Consider the following 14,710-nt stretch of genomic DNA (forward strand, 5'->3'; position numbering starts at 1 on the left):
GGATTAGTTGTATATTGCAATCTCAAGGGTGACACTAATAAAAATAAAAGAAAAAATATAACTGATATGCTAAGAAGGAGAGAACATGAAATCATTAATACCAGAAGAAAAGAGAAAAATAGGGACAAAGAATAAGGGCAACAAATAGAAAAACAATGCAAATGTGATAGATAATAATACAACTATGTCAATGATCACTTTGAGTGTCAATGATCACTTTGAGTGTCAATGATCTAAATATAATTAAAAGACAGAGTTTCTCAGATTGGTTCAAGAAACAAGACCCAACTATATGTTCTCTACAGGAAGCACACTTAAAAAATGAACTTTTGTGTTAGATTCAGGTGGGTACATGTATAGGTTTGTTATATAGGAATATCATGTGATGCTGAAGTGTGGAGTATTAATGATCCTGTCACCCAAGTAGCGAGCATACTGTCCAACGGGTAGTTTTCAACCATTGTCCTACTCTTTCCCTCCTGCTTCTAGTTTTTCCCAATGTCTATTGTTGTCATCTTTATGTCCATGAGTACCCAGTGTTTAGCTCTCACGTATAAGTGAGAACATGTGGTATTTGCTTTTGTGTTCTCATATTCATTTGTTTAGGTTAATGGTCTCCAGCTGCATCCATATAGCTGCAAAGGACAAAATTACGTTCTTTTTTATGGCTGTGCAGTATTCCATGGTGTATATGTATTACATTTTGTTTAGCCAGTCCACCACTGATGGACACCTAGGTTGATTTCATGCCCTTGCTATTGTAAATAGTGCTGTGATGAATATACATACGAGTGAATGTGTCTTTTTGGTAGAATAATTTATTTTCCTATGGATATATACCCAATAATGGGATTGCTGGGTCACATAGTAGTTCTAAGTTCTTTGAGAAATCTCCAACCACTTTCCACAGTGCTTGAAATAATTTCTTGCCTGAGTTCTCTGGCCAGGACTTCCAGTGCTATTTGAATAGGAGTGGTGACAGTGGATACACATCCTTGTCTTGTTCCAGTTCTCAAGGAGAATGTTTCCAGTTTTTGCCTGTTGAGTATGATGTGGGTTTGACTGTGGGTTTGTCATAGATGACTCTTACTATTTTCAGATACATTTCTTTGATGCCTAGTTTGTTGTGAGTTTTATCATGAAGAGATGGAACTCATTTTAAATATAAAGACACATATAGATTAAAAATAAATAGGTGAGGAAAGATGTACCATGCTAACCTTAATCAAAAGAAAGCAGGAGTACCTGTATTCATTTCAGATGGGGTAGACTTGAAAGCAAGGAAAGTTATCAGTGATTATAAAAATATTACATAAAGAGAAAAGGGTCAATTATTTAGGAAGACAACAATATTTAACATGTATACACTTAATAACAGTGTGTCAAACTATGTGATGAAAAAACTAATAGAATTACAAGGAGAAATGGATAAATCCACTATTACCATTGGAGACTGTAACATCTCTCTATCAGAAATGAATTCAGCAGGCAGAAAGTCAATAAGGACAGAGTTGAACTCAACAATACCATCAACCAATTGTATAGAATTGACATCTATAGACCACTTTATCCAACGACAGCAGAATACACGTTCTTCTCAAACTCACATGGAATATTGACAAAGAAAGATAGGCCACATTCTAGGTTATAAAATACAGCTTAACAAATTTAAAAAAATATAGAAATTATACAATGTATAATCTCAGACCACAATGAAATTAAATAAGAAATCAATAATGGAATAACTAAATAATTCCAAAACATTTGGAGAATAAACAACATCCTTTTAAATAGCACTTAGTTCAAAGGAGCCATCTCGAGAGAAATTAAAAAAGTATTTTGAACTAAATAAAAATGAAACAATTTATTAAAACTTGTGGAATGTAGAGAAAACTGTATTTAGATATACATTTACAATATTAAATGCTTATATGAGAAAAGGAGAAAGATCTAAAATCAATAATCTAATATTCCACCTTAGGAAACTAGAAAAAGAGGAGCAAATTAAATACAAAATGAGCAGAAGAAAAGAAGTAACAAAAATTAGAGCATAAATAAATTAAAGCAAAAACAGGAAACCAATACAGAAAATCAATAAAACCAACAGTGGTTGTAGGAAAAACAAACAAACAAACAAAAAAACCCTGATAAGCCTCTCTCAAGCCAAACTAAGAAAACAGAGAATGTTAAATGATAAAGGTTAAAATGATAATAAGAGAACATTGTGAAAAACAGCATCTCTACAAATTTTGTAACACAGATGAAATGGACCAATTCCTTGAGAGACAGTCTGCCAAAACTCACACAAGAAGAAATAAGCAATCTGAATAGGTCTATAGATATTAAATAAGTTAAATAATTAATTAATAACTTTCCAAACGGAAAGCACAAAGCCCAGAGAGATTTCTTGGTAAATTCCACCAAACATCAAAAAGAAATTATACGAAAATTCTGTAATCTCTTTCAGAGGAAAGAAGATGAATACTTTCTAACACATTCATAGATCAGCATTACCTTAATACCAAAACCAGGCAAAGATGTTACAAAAAAGATCAATACACAGAACATTATCTCCCATGAGTGACTACAGGTCACTCTCTCATGAACATAGATGCAAACATCCTCAACAAAATATTAGCAAATTGAATCTAACAGTGTGTGAAAATAATTATATACCTCCCAAAGTGAGATTTATTTCAGGTGTGCAAGGCTGGTTCAATGTTTTAAAATCAAGTAATAAAATTTCTCACATCAGCAGGCTAAAGAAGAAAAATCACATGATTATATTAACAAATGTAGAAGATTTATTTGACAAATCCAACACTTGTTCATGATAAAAACTCTTTGTTAACAACAAATAGAGGGAATCTTTTAAACTTGAGAAAAAATAATCTACAGAAATCCTACACCAACATCATACTACTGGTAATACACTAGAAGTTCTCTTACTTACATTAGGAACAATGCAAGGATATGTCCTCTCACCACTCCTTTTCAACATCATGCTGGAAGTTCTGGCTAATGCAATAAGACAAGAAAAGATGATAACAGGTATACTAATTGGGAAAAAATAAATAAAACTATCTCTGTTTGTAGATGACTTGATCATCTATATAGAAAATCTGAATGGCTTGACAAAAAATTCTCCTGGAACTAATAAGTGATTAGAGATATGTTCCAGAATATAGGGTGACTATAAAAAGTCAAGTGCCTTTCAGTGTAACAGCATTGAACAAATGGAATTTAAAAATAAAAGCACAATACCATTACTCTAGTACCAAAAAAGAGAGAAACACTTAGATATAAATCTATCAAAATATGTGTAAGGCCTGTATAAGGAAAACTATAAAACTCAAATGAAGGAAATAAAAGAAGACCAAAATAAATAAATAGATATCCCATAACCATGGATAGTTAGGCTCAATACTGTCAGAATGTCATTTCTTTCCAACTTGACCTATAGATTCAAAGCAATCTCAAAAAAATTCCAATAATTTAGTTTGTGCATATTGACAAATTAATTCTAAGGTTTATATGAAATTACAAAAGATCCAGAATAGCCAACACAATATTGTAGGAGAAAAACAAAATTGGAGGACTGACACAAAAGTAAACATATTTTATAATATGACTCAGCAATATGATCTAGTTTTTACCTGACATCAAGGCTGACTATAAAGCTACAGTAATCAAGATGGTATAGTATTGACAAAAGAATAGACAAATAGATCTGTGGAACAGAACAGAGAGCCTAGAAGTAGACCCACATAAGTATAGTAAACTTCTTCGACAACAGAACAAATGTAATACAATGGAGTAAACATAGTCTTTTCAGCAAATTGTGATGTTCTTCTCAAACATACATGGCACAATCTCCAGGATAGGTCACATGTTAGGGCACAAAACAAGCCATAAATTTAAGAAAACTGGAATTATATCAAATATCTTTTCTGACTATCATGGTTTGAAACTAGAAATCAATAACATGAGGAATTTCAAAAAATTCACAAATGAGTGGAAATTAAACAACATGCTCCTGAACAATCGATGCATCAATGAAGAATTTAAAAGGGAAATAAAAAACATCTTAAGACAAACAAAAATGGAAACAACATACCAAAAGCTTATGAAATGCAACAAAAGCAGTAAGATCAATATTTGTAGCAATAAATGCCTATATCTAAAAGAAGGAGGAGCTCAAATACCATAATGTTACTCCTCGAGGAATTAAAAAGAGAACTAAGACCAAAGTTAGTAGAAGGAAGGAAATAATAAAGATTAGAGCAGAAATAAATAAAATAGAGAATAAAAGAAATAGAAAAAATCAACAACACTGAGTTAAATAAAATCAACAAATCTTTAGCTAGACTGAAGAAAAAAGAAGACTCAAATAAATAAATTTAGAAATGAAAGAGGAGACATTACAACTGAGACAGCAGAAATACCAATGATCATGAGAGACTATGATGAATAGTTATAGGCCAACAAATAGGATAATCTAGAAGAAATGCATAAATTCCTAGAAATATACAACCTACCAACAGTGAATCATGATGAAATAGAAAACCCAAACAACCAACAATTAAATGAGGAGATTGAATCAGTAATAAATAGTCTCATATGAATGAAATGCCCAGGATCTAATGGCTTCAACTGCTTAATTCTGCCAACATTTAAACAGGAGCTAATACTAATCTTTCTCAAGCTGTTTCAAACACTGAAAAGAAAGAAATACTTCCAATATCTTTTTACAATGCCAGCAGTACGCTGATAAAGCCAGACAAGGACATTACAAGAAAATTACAGGTCACTATTCTTGATAAGCATACATATAAAACTCTTCAACAAAATACTAGCAAACCAAATTCAACAACATATTAAGAGGGTCGGCCGGGCGCGGTGGCTCAAGCCTGTAATCCCAGCACTTTGGAAGGCCGAGATGGGCGGATCACGAGGTCAGGAGATCGAGACCATCCTGGCTAACACGGTGAAACCCCGTCTCTACTAAAAAATACAAAAACTAGCCGGGCGAGGTGGCGGCGCCTGTAGTCCCAGCTACTCGGGAGGCTGAGGCAGGAGAATGGCGGGAACCCGGGAGGCGGAGCTTGCAGTGAGCTGAGATCCGGCCACTGCGCTCCAGCCTGGGCGACAGAGCGAGACTCCGTCTCAAAAAAAGAAAAAAAAAAAAAAAAAGAGGGTCATCTACTATTATCAAGTGGGATTTATTCCTGAGATACAAGAATGGTTCAACATACACAAATCAATAAATGTGATAGACCACATTAACAGAAAGAAGGACAAAAACTGTATGATCACCTGAGATACAGAAAGAGCATTTGACAAATTTCAACATCTTTTCATAACAAAAACTCCCTAAATAAGATGCAGAAGGAATGTACCTCAACACAATAAAGGCCATCTATGAGAAGCCTACATTGAGCATTATGCTCAATGGCAAAAATTTAAAGCCTTTCCTCTAATATCAGGAACAAGATGAGGATGTCCATTGTTACCAATTCTATTCAGTGCAGTATTGAAAGTCCTTGTCAGAGCAATTAGGGAAAGAAGAATTAAAAGGCATCCAAATAGGAAAGGAAAAAAATGAAATTGTCACTGTTTGCTGATGACATGATCTTATATATGGAAAACCCTAAAGACTTTACCAAAAAACTGTTAAAACTAATAAAGAAATTTAGTAAAGTTGCATGATACAAAACAATATACAAAAATCATTAGTGTTTCTATGCACCACCAACAAACAAAAAAGAAATCAAGAGAGCAACCCTTTTTACAACAGCCACAAAAATAAAATGGAATATTTAGGAAGAAATTTAATTAAGGAGGTGAAAGACCTGTACACTCAAAACTGTAAGATAATTGATGAAGAAAATTGAAGAAGACACAAATAAATGAAGGATAACTCAGGTTTACAGATTGTAAGAATTAATATTGTTAAAATGTTCACACTACCAAAGTGATCTGCAGAGTCAATGCAATCCCTATAGAAAAATCAATAAAATTTTTCATAGAATAAATTATTCCAAAATACAGATGAAGCTATAAACCTTCAAAATAGCCAAAGCAATTGTAAGCAAAAAGTACAAAGATGGAGGCATCATATCACATGATTTAAAACTGTACTGCAAAGCTATAGTAATTAATACAACACAGTACTGTAGAAAAAGATAAAAACAAATTGACCCAATAGAACAGAATGGATATCCCAGAAATGTACCCATGCATTATGGTCAGTTGATTTTTGACAAAGGTGTCAAGAATAAACAATAGGAAAAGAATCGTCTCTTCAATAAATGGTGCTGGGAAAACTGGATACTCACATGCAAAAGAACAAAATTGAACCCTTCTCTCACCATATATACAAAAATAAAACGGATTGATAACTAAAATTTAAGACACAAAACTGTAATCTAATCTAAGAAAACAAAGGAGAAAATCTCAGTGACATTAGTCTGACAATGATTTCCAGGATATGACCCCAGAAGGGCAAGCAACAAAAGCAAAAAGAAACAATTGGGATTTAATAAAACTAAAAATCTTCTGTGTATCATAGGAAACAATTAACAGATTGAAGAGACAACCTAAAGACTGGGAGAAAATATTTGTATGCTATATATCTGATAAAGCATTAATATCCAAAATATATAAGGAACTCAAACAACTCAATAGCAAGAAAACAAAAATCCCAACTAAAAAGTGGGCAACAGATTTGAATAGCCATTTCTCAAAAGAAGACATACAAGTGACCAACAGAGATATGAATAGAAGCTATCATGGCTAATTATTAGGGAAATGCAAAATAAAACCACAATGAGATACTATTTCACACACATCAGAATGGTTATTACCCAAAAGATAAAAAATAAGTGTTGGTGAGGATGTGGAGAAAAGGAAACCCTTGTACATTGTTGGTGAGAATGTAAATTAGTGCCACCTGATATAGTTTGACTGTGTCCCCACCTATCTCATGTCCAATTGTAATTCCCAATGTTGAGGGAGGGATCTGGTGGGAAGTGATTGGATCATGGGGGCAGATTTCCCCCTTGCTGTTCTCATGATGGTGAGTGAGTTCTCATGAGATCTGTTTTTTTGGAAGTGTGTAGCACCTCCCTCTTCACTCTCTGTTTCTCCTTCCACTACGTGAAGACCTGCTTGCTTCCCCTTGCCCTTCCACCATGATTGTGAGTTTCCTGAGGCCTCCCCAGTCATGCCTCCTGTACAGTCTGTGAAACTGTGAGTCAATTAAACCTATTTTCTTTATAAATTACCCAATCTCAGGTAGTTCTTGATAGCAATGTGAGAACAGATGAATGCAGATACTTGGTGCAAAAGAAGTGGGGTATGTCTATAAAGATACCTGAAAATGTGGATGCAACTTAGGAACTGGGTAACAGGCAGAGGTTGGAATAGTCTGGAAGGCTCAGAAGAAGACAGGAAAGTGAGGGAAAATTTGGAATTTCCTAGAGACCTGTTGAATGGTTGTGAGCAAAATGCTGACAGTGATATGAACAGTGAAATCCAGGTGGAAGTGGTCTCAGATGGAGATGAGGTTCTTACTGGGAACCAGAGTAAAGGCCACTCTTGCTATGCTTAGCAAAGAGACTGGAAGCATTGTGCCCTGCTCTAGGGAAATGTGGAACTTTGAACCTGAGAGAGATGATTTGGGGTGTTGGGTAGAAGAAATTTCTAAGCAGCAAAGCATTAAAGATGTAACCTGGGTGTTTCTAAAAGTGTATGTTCATATACATGAAGAAGGAGATGGTCTGAAATTGGAACTTATATTGAAAAAGGAAGTAGAGCATAAAAATTTGGAAAATTTGTGACCTGCATATGTGGTAGAAAAGAAAAGCCAATTTTCTGGGAATAAATTCAAGCTGGCTGCAGATATTTGCATAAATAATGAGGAGCCTAATGTTAATACCCAAGATAACGGGAAAAATGTCTCCAGGGCATTTCAGAGAACTTCTTGGCAGTGTCTCTCATCACAGGCCCAGAGGCCTAGGAGGAAAAAATGGTTTTGTGGGCCAGGCTCTGGGCCCTGCTGTTCTGTGCAGCCTTGAGACATGGCGCCCTGTGTCCCAGCCACTCCAGCCCAGCCATAGCTAAAAGGGGCCAAGGCACAGCTCAGGCTGTGGCTTCAGAAGGTGCAAGCCCTAAGTCTTGGAAGATTCCATGTGGTGTTGGGCCTGCAGGCGAACAGGAGACAAAAGTTTGAGGCTTGGAAGCTTCTGCCTAGATTTCAGAGGATATATGGAAACACCTGGATATCTAGGCAGAAGTCAATGGAGAACCTCTACTATGGCAGTGTGAAGGAGAAATGCAGGTTTGGAGGCCCTACACAGAGTACCCACTGGGGCACTGCCTAGTGGAGCTGTAAGAAGAGGGTCACTGTCCTCTAGATCCCAGAATGGTAGATCCACCGACGACTTGCACTGCGTGCCTGAAAAAGATGCAGACAGTCAATACCAGCTCATGAAAGTAGTCATGGGGGCTGTAACCTGCAGAGCCACAGGGTTGGAGCTTCCCAAGGCCTTGGCAGCACAGCCCTTGCATCAGTGTGGTCTGGACGTGAGATGTGGAGTCAAAGGAGATTAGTTTGGAGCTTTGAGATTTAATGACCACCCTGCTGGGTTTTGGACTTGCATGGGGCCTGTAGTCCCTTTGTTTTGGCCAATTTCTCCCTTTTGCAATGGGGGCATTTAACCAATATCATACACCAGTTGTATCTTGGAACTAACTTTTTTTTTTGTATTTTTAGGCTCATAAGCAGAAGGGACTTGCCTTGTCTCAGATAAGACTTTGGACTTCGACTTTTGAGTTAATGCTGGAATGAGTTAAGACTTTGGAGGACTGCTGGGAAGGCATAATTGTGTTTTGAAATGTGAAAAGGACATGAGATTTGGGAGGGGCCAGGAGCTGAATGATAAAGTTTGGCTGTGTGTCCACACCAAAATCTCATGTTGAATTGCAATTCCCAACGTTGGTGGGGGGGGGGGGGGGGCGAACCTGGTGGGAGGTTATTGGATCATGGGGATGGATTTCCCCTTTGCTGCTCTTGTGATAGTGAGTTCTCACAAAATCTGGTTGTTTAAATGTGTGTAGCACTTCCCCCTTTGCGTACCTTCTCATGCTGCCATGTGAAGATGTGCTTGCTTCCCCTTCACCCTTTGCCCTTCACCATAATTGTGAGTTTCCTGAGGCCTCCCTATCCATGCCCCCTGTACAACCTATGGAGCTGTTAGCCAATTAAACCTCTTTTCTTTATAAATTACTCAGTCTCAGGTAGTTCTTTATAGCAATGTGAGAACAGACTAATATGCCGCCATTATGGAAAACGTTATGAAAGTTCCTCAAAAAGACAAAAATAAAACTACCATATGATCCAGAAATTCCACTTGTGAGTATTTACTCAAAATATTTGAAATTACTTTGTCAAAGAGATGTCTACACTCTCATGTTTATTGCAGCACTATTCACAATAGCCAAATTTTGGAATCAATGTAAGTGTCCATTAATAGATGAGAGGATGAAGAAAATATGGTCCATATACACAACAGGATTCTATTCGGCCTTTGAAAAGAAGGAAATTGTCATTTGTGACAACATTGGTAAAACTGGAGAACATTATCCTAAGTGAAATAAACCAGGCCCAGAAAGACAATACTGCACTGTTCTCACTTATATGTGGAATCTAAAATGTTTGAATTCATGGAAGCAGAGAGTGAAATGGTATCTACAGAGGATGGGGTTGGGGTAAATTGGGAGATGATAGTCAAAGGGTACAAAATCTCAGTTAGACATGAGGAATAAGGTTTTTTTTGAGAATTGTTACACAGCATTGCGAATATAGTTAATATTAGTGTGCTGAACTTTTCTAAATGCTGAGAGTTAATTTCAACTTTTCTCAACACAATAATAGCTTGATTTAATTATTCCACATTTTATCATAAATTGGTAACATCACTTTGTACTCCATAAATATATGCAATTATAAATTGTCAATTTGCAATTTAAAAAATTGTGATTGAATAATTGTATATCCACACTTGAAAAAGTGAATCTGGACATAGGCCATATACTCGTTACAAAAATGAACTAAAAATAGGTTACAGACTGAAATGTAAAATGTAAAATATAAAAATGCTAGGAAATAGCATAGGAGAAAACCTAGATGAACTTGATTATTTCAATGTAATATTCATATTAGATACGGCACCAAAGACAAAGCCATGAAATAAATTATTGGTAAACTGGACTTCATTAAAAGTAAAAACTTCTGCCCTGCAAAAGACAATATCAAGAGAATGAGAAGACGAGCTGCAGAATGGGAAAAAATATTTGCAAAAGACATGTCTGATAAAGGACTGTTATCCAAAATAGACAAAGAACTCTTAAAACTCCACAGTAAGAACTCAAACAACCCAATTTTTGAAATGGTTCAAAGATCCTGACAGACACCTCACCAAAGAAGATTTACAGATGGTAATTAAGCATATGAAAAGATGCTCCTCATTACAGATCATCAGGGAAATACAAATTAAACCAACAGTGAGATACCTTTGCACACTATTACAATGGCCAAAACCCAGAACACCAAATGCTGATGAAGCTGTGGAACAACAGAAACTCTCATTCGTTGCTGGTGGGAATGCAAAATGCTATGGCCACTTTGGAAGACAATTTGGAGGTCTTACAAAACTAAAAATACTCTTACCGTATGATCCAGCAATAGTGCTCCTTGCTATTTACCCGAAGGAGTTGAAAACTTATGTCCACACAAAAACCTGCCCACAGATGCTTATAGCAGGCTTTTTTTTTTTTTTTCTTTTTCTTTTTTTTTTTTGGCAATTGCTAAACCTTGGAAGCAACCAAGATATCCTTCAGTAGGTAAGTAGATAAACTGTGGCACCTCCAGGCAATGGAATACTTTTGAGCGATAAAAAGTATCACTAGTTGAAAAAAGAAATCTGAAAAGACTACATGCTGTATGACTAACTATATGACATTCTGGAAAGGGAAAAAGTATGGCTAGTGAAAAGATTAGTGGTTGCCAGGGATTGGGGGTGGAAGGTAGGGGAGAGAGAGGAATAGGCAGAACACAGATGTTTAAGTCAGTGAAATTACTTTATATGATAGTGTAGTGATGGATACAAGTCATTGTATATTTGTCCCAACTCAGAGAATATGCAACACCAAGAATTAACACTGATGTAAGAAACTATGGACTTTGGGTTATAATGTGTCATTGAAGGTTCATCAGTTGTAACAAATGTACCGCTCTGGTGGCAGAGGCTGATAATGGAGGCGGCTTTGCATGTGTGCAGCAGAGGGTATATGAGAAATATCTGTACCTTTCACTAAATTTTGCTGTAAACCTAAAACTTCTCTAAAAAATAAAAATTATTTAAAATGTTTAACAACAATGACGGAAAGATGTACCCTCCCAATGTTGACAAAAATCATATTTTATATCTTCTTCAATTAAAGCAGAGAAAAGAAAACACGAGTCACACTCAGCAGTCTATCTATCTACACTTTCATTTTCTGCCTTTAGGCAGGGACTGAATCTACTTTGGTTTTCCATCCCCGGGGTCTAGCACAATGTTTGCCACAAAGAAGGTCCAAATAAGCTCTTATTCCATTCAGTTGATAGTGCATGCACATGTGCAGAAGTCCTTACAGACTATCCTGCCTCCCAGCTGTGGGAGATCCTTAGATTGGAAAGACTCTGGAGACCTTTCTTGGGCAATCTACGATAGAATACAGTTTCTGAGCAATATCTTTAAATGGCCTAGGAAAATCCAGCTTTGATTCTTCTCAGCCTTCTAAAACTACCACATGCTAAATTTCAGTATCACTTCTTGGCATAGCATGAATATATTCATTTGAGCATTCTTTTTTTTGCTGCCGAAATGTAAAAGTGTCTTTTTTTAAAAGTGATAATAAACTGCCTACCAATTTCTCTAAGAAATTTTCATGTTCATTTTAAGTGTGTAGGTAAAACCAGCTACCTGTCGTGGGGGCTGGTCACAGCTAAAGCATCTCCTTGTTTCAGCATTAAAAAACTCAGCAGTAAACATCATTTTCCCATCACATTGTAGAGCCCTGTTACTGCTTTCAGAGGAGCACCCCCTCAAATGACAGCTTTTTGGCTCCGTATTTGCCCCTGGAAGGCCCACTGACCCCATGAAAGCTGTTACTTCTTATAATCCCAGATGATCAGATTCTGTTAAAATCTAACCAATAGGAACCTAGAGTAGGCAATTCAGGCATTAGAACAAATTTAGTTCTCAGAGTTGCTAGATTCTTTATTTTTAGTCCACTTCATTCTTCAGCTCAAGAGCAATGATCTTTGTAAAGTGTCTTAAGAGCCTTAGAGTAAATAAAAATGATGAATGTTGACCCTCCTGGTCTCTTTCCAACCCTAAAATTCTGTGATTCATTTCTTCTTAAAGCCTCACATTTTCAAGGCCCAAAGATCTTTAAATAACAAGCCAATGTAAATAGCAAGTAATGGGCCCTGATACGTGCCCTGAACTGAAGGAATAGCCAAAGGAAAAAAAAATGTAAGAAAATGAAATACAGTGGGAAATATCTTTATAGTTGCCATCAGAGATGGTAGGAAGCCCCAAAAACTGCCCTTGAGAGCAACTCAAAACGAAGCAGGCTGTTAACAACAAGCAGATATCATTTACTGCCTTCCGCAAACTGTTCTCTCAGAAGGTCGATAGTTTTAACTTCACCATTCCAAGCGTCATCAGGAGGCATTAGGCAGCCAGCCGTCCCCAGCACACTATGCTATCAAGACCTGGGTTTGCTAAAGGTGCATAGATTGTTAGCAGTCCACAGGTGAGTTGTATTCTGGCCAAGCATTCAGCCTGGCAATAAGAAATGCATGTTCATTTTTCCCCCATCACAAAAGTAAGTTTTACCTAGAAATTGGATAAAACAAAAAAGTCAAATCTATTTTTGGCTCCTGGAGTCTTCCCACAGCTTCCTTATCTTTCCTCAAGCCATCTTCCTGGCCAGTCTTCCCCGTAGATATTTTCATACCCGTAGCTAACATTGTCATTCTACCTTTTTGTGTCTGCTGAAAATAAAATTGTCCACCAATTCCTGGAACAATTTCTCTGAAGTTCCCACAACATGTTCTTTGCCGTACTTCCTGCTTCCATTTTCCTGAACCTTTCACACTCAGAGTCTATAACTAATACCTCATATTTGGAGACAGCTTTTATTCTTGACTTTTTATTTTCCTCCATTGTCTTCTTTCTTTTGTAGATATTGCCCGAGGTGCTTACAATGGGCAGCACTGATAGAAGTCAATAAAAGTAGTAGTAAAACTGTCCACTGTTTACATTAAAAATGTTCATACCAGAAGCCAGGCTGTGCAGAGGGTACAGGAATATTTATTTTTTTGCTTCCCTTTCAGGTTGAAATGGAAACAATGGCCTTAAAAAACAGGCCTTTTGCATGCTGGTCCATGTTTTTTGCTTAGAATTTTCACTATGACATCTAGAATACTGAGTATTTTCCTGTCATAATTTTTATGTAAAGAGCTAAAAAGTATAATAAGCAATATTCATTTGGCAACTGATCTGAAGTGACTTTGTAAATTCTGTGTGTTTTTGATTGTACAAAGCAATTTTTTTTTGCAATTTTTTGGTGCAATACACACTCAAAGGGCTAATGTGCTTGGTGTTTAATCTGCTGATATTATCTATGTTGCTCTCTTTTATCCTTTAGTATATGTCTTTGCATCAGGGAGAGCATGATGTTCTGTCTTCCAGCTTTCAAAGTTTTATTTCCCAAAGCACCAAAGAGTAAATAACTTAGGAGAAAAGGCTGCCACAGTATCTTACTAATGAAGAGGATCTTGGCTGTTTTCAGAATGTTCTTCACAATAAGATACATCAGATTAAGTGTGCCATTTCTCAATAAGCACATAAATACAGCTTGGGCTATGAATCCTATAAAAACAGCAACATAGTCTTCTCGAATTCTATCTTTCTCCCTTTCAGTTTCCAGTCTTCAGTGCATAATGACATTGTATACATATCTTTCCTTCTTTCATGAGGCCAATTTATTCCCTATTAATTAACCTCGATGCTAATTAGGCTATTTGAGCTCTACTGGTAGAGATTACAGAAAATAACGACATATCCATTATGTTAGCAATCAAAGCAAAACAAGATTGGGATGATGCCAGTGATCAAAGCTCATCAGCGAGATTCAGGGACAAGGAGAAGAAGGTGTTTTGACTTCAAAAGACTTTTCATGATAGTGTTAGCAGTCATTTGCTTATTTTAAAGAGCCATTTCAGAAGGAATCATCTGAAGAATAAAATTAAGGGGGAAGCTTTAGCTTTACCTAGTGTCGCTTTACCCTGATCCTTCAAGCCATTCACCCTCCACTCCTCCCAAAACGCTGAGTCTGGAGACTGATGGAATTGTTTGACTTAGCAGAAATATTCCGATTTGTCTGGAGTAGAAAATTTAAAAACAAAAGATGACTGCTGTTCACTTTTGCTGAGGACTCAACAGTGGCAGGCAGCTTTTTAGAGAAACTCTTTCCCCTGGTAAGACTTCCAAAACTCTGATGTCTGAGCAGGTTCATGAAATCAATAAGATGATATTACCTAATAGTCTGAGGTCAGCCTGCAGTTCTTTCCCAGTGTAGGGTGGGGTGGGGA

Source organism: Rhinopithecus roxellana, chromosome 3 (assembly GCF_007565055.1).
Source record: "Rhinopithecus roxellana isolate Shanxi Qingling chromosome 3, ASM756505v1, whole genome shotgun sequence".
In the NCBI taxonomy this organism is placed as follows: domain Eukaryota; kingdom Metazoa; phylum Chordata; class Mammalia; order Primates; family Cercopithecidae; genus Rhinopithecus; species Rhinopithecus roxellana.